This window comes from Syngnathus floridae, chromosome 15 (genome assembly GCF_059516105.1).
Source record: "Syngnathus floridae isolate MCC-2025c chromosome 15, RoL_Sflo_1.0, whole genome shotgun sequence".
NCBI classification, from domain to species: Eukaryota; Metazoa; Chordata; class Actinopteri; order Syngnathiformes; family Syngnathidae; genus Syngnathus; species Syngnathus floridae.
In genome coordinates, this window is record NC_142427.1 from 12,542,214 (window position 1) to 12,545,885 (window position 3,672).

Sequence of the window (3,672 nt, forward strand, 5' to 3'; positions counted from 1 at the left end):
TATGATAGATATCTCGTTGGCCTTAATGCCGGCCGCCTTGGCACACGCGCTCCCAGGCTAGCGACACATAATACTTGTCGTCGCGTCGGCAGGCCCGTTACGGCCGCCTCCCTCCCTCCCTCCCTCCCTCCCTCCCTCCCTCCCTCCCTCCCTCCCTCCCTCCCTCCCTCCCTCCCTCGCTGGCTGTCGTGTGATGAATTAGCCGCCGTGAATTATAAACGAGCTAACGCCGTTTCCATCCAACAGACGGCAAAATCCAAGTCGGCCGCGACGGAGCCCCGGTAAAAAAATGTGGCTGCTTCAAACCTAATGGGGTGAGATGTCTGATCACCATTGACAGGCCCTTCCAGCCCATTTCACGGTGACTGGTGAAACTGATGCCGACGGTCACTGCTTTATAATCGGTTGTCAGATAGATAAGTCTGACTCTAACTTCCTTGGTGGAGTATTTGATCTGACGGTCCCATTTTACAACCCCGCACGCACGCACGCCCGCAATAAAAGTTGCTCCACATTCAAGGCTGACTGACCCACGACGGGATGATGATTTTGGACGCATCTGTCCGACGTGTCTGAACAAACGCAAAATGACTTGACTTCCTCCTGTTGCGTCAAATGCAACATTCCAGGCTCAGTCCAACTTCCAGCGCGATGGCCGCGGGGCAGATGAAGCTGTACGGCTCAACATCAATTTGTGGTTTCATCACCTTGTTCTTTCAAGTTCAAGGTGGATAAAGGCACAAAAGAGGGCAAGCTAGACCGTAGACCTCGCACGCTCAACTATGGATCAGGGACCACCAATCCAAGACCGTGGACCGGAGACCATGTTTTGAAATGTTTGTGTGCAACAAACCATTTTTAAAAATATCTTTTCAGCTTGACATTTGACACGGATTTTGACGTCCGCCGACGACATCCGTGACGTGCTTCGTTATACTTGTGAATCCGGAGGTGTGCTGAGTCACACTTGACAATGCGCCTGCAAAAGCCTGCACACGCACAAAGCGGCGTTTTACACAATCTGCACCGCTGACATTTTTTGGAGGAGCCGAGAACAAAAGATTCGTCTTGGCGGAAAACAAAACACGGTTACTACAGCAAACACAACTCAGGCCGTTAAGTATATTAATTATAGCACTGGATGAGACAGAATTTTCTTGGCAGCCTACAACATTGCTGGGGAGGAGGAACCAAGTACAAGGGTACCGTCATTTGCAGTTACCTTTACGATTTCTTATTCTTACTCAAAGGACTATAGTAAATGTCTGTACATTGTAGCCCTTACCAAATCTGCGAGCCAGCCAGGCAGCCAGCCAGGCAGCCAGCCAGCCAGCCAGGCAGCCAGCCAGCCAGCCAGCCAGCCAGCCAGCCAGCCAGCCAGCCAGCCAGCCAGCCAGCCAGCCAGCCAGCCAGCCAGCCAGCCAGCCAGCCAGCCAGCCAGCCAGCCAGCCAGCCAACCAGGCTCTTCCTCCAGCTTTCCATCACCTTCAACGTCCCCCTGCAACAGGCGGATGGATACTTTTGATTCATATAGCGGCAATGACAGCAGCTTTGTCGTGGCCTGTATGGTGGTGTTTACTTTAAGATTAAAAAAAAAAAAAGACTGGCTATAGCGCAACCTTTGACCGGCACCGGCATTGTGACACTTACTGTATGAGAACATGATGGATGGCCGAGTGTTCAAACACTCAAGCCTGAGAGAGTGCGGAACTCCATCACACTCCAACTTTGTCTAACACGTGAACCAGGACACACCCAAATATCAAGCTCGTGTATTGCAATGATTATATAACAAATGGTTCTTTATTTTGGAGCTCTTACTACAACTTAGCTCCAAGTCTTCATCCGAACTCTAACGCCGAGCTGAACCGGTCACACCAACCCCAAAAGGTGAAATGACATATATTACAAACTCAGCTCAACACCAATCCTTACTCCAAAGGCGGAACTTTTAACACCAACCAAAACTCTTAAGATAAGATGCGGATTCCAGCTGGTTTTCAGGTACATGCACTCCATTTCAATACATTTCCGAGGTTCACACTGACCTCTAGTGGACAAAAAGAGAAGAACATTGATCAGTTTGTTCTTCCAAGCAGCATACTTGATCTGAAACACACGCACGCCTGCACGCACACGCCTGCACGCACTCTGGTTGAAGTGCTGATGAGGTGTCACATTACCGCCTTCAAGGTCCTATGCTAAGCACATGTGAGCCAACCAGGAAAGATCAATGCGTGTGTTTGTGTGAGTGTGTGCATTTGCGGATCAGAGCTAATCATAGCCGCCCTAATGACCCCTCCAGAGAGACCCCGGTCGGCCGGTCGGCCGGACGGACGGACTTAATCCCTGTCACCTCGGGGGGGACCTTGAGAAGCACCCTGCCCGCCTTGTCTCACCTCAGTTTGGCTGTGTGGGGGGGCGTGCGCTTGGTCCGGTGCGTGTGTGTCCTTTGTATGTTTACCTAACATATCTTGTCTTATTGTATCATATCATATCATATCACATCATATATCATATCGGCATCACATAAAATGATATCTTACTTTTCACTTCATATATGTTTGTATCTTATTTTAGTGTGTCGTGTAGCTTATTGTCTTCACCCCATATTTGATGGTCTTTGACTCAGTCTTTACTTTCAAACAATTGCTACTTGAACACAGACAGAGGGAGAGAGCAATTGCGTTGCGTGTCTTCCTTCCACTTGAGCACAGTGCTGCTCAGCATGTTGTGGCACAAGTCGGTACTACGCCGAAGGTGCGCAATTCTAAATTCGGATTTTGCTGCCCTTAGCAAATGATTGTTTCCAAACGGCGAAGCAGTTGGGGGTGTAGTCCCAGACGTAGCAGAGACGAAGAAAGAATTCAAGAAGACTCTAATTCACCACCAGGGGGCGCCAAAGGACAGACCTTGCAGAAAGTGCTACTGCTGCAAGCCAACAGAGAGACGAGTTGATATGAGGGACATGTAAGTCTGGGCTAATTAGCACCTGATGTTCTTTTAATGAAGATGCCCCTGGGACAGGAAACTCTCTGCCTTCATAATTAAGACGCCAGCATTTGCACAGAAACGCACACACGCTCACGCACGTGCTAATGAGCTCAACAAGCTTTCTAATCAAAACATCAGCTCACAAATTAACAAAGGGGTTGCTACCTCCATCATGAATGACTTTGCTTTTAATTTGGTGCACCCACCCCCTGGAGGCCATTTGGGTGCATCCGCCACAGTCCGATGGCGCACCCCCTTTTCAAGTCAAATGCAGCCAATGTGCAATTTCCAAGCAGGCAGGCAGGCAGGCAGGCAGGCAGGCAGGCGCCGGCCGACTTTCCGCTTTTGCCTCTCCGTTGATTAGTATGAAGCTTTATGAAAAGGCTTCATTAAAATTGCATCCGGAGCTGTAATGAAAGTCAACGCAAGTGTCAAAAGCTTTTCCGCCAACCAAACGGCAGCTAACGCCGACTGCTGGCTCGCAATTCACAACTGCTGTTCCTTTAAGTGCAAACCGCTGGTTTTTCGCTCTCTTTCCTGTCGGCCGGCCAGCCGGCCAAGGCTCACCGACTGCCATTAGAGCGCCATTAGACCATTAAAGCCGCTTCCTCCGGACCGCCGGCTCAGGGGTTGAATTTTACTGCACCTCCGAGGCCCCCCCCCCCTCCAGTGATAAGT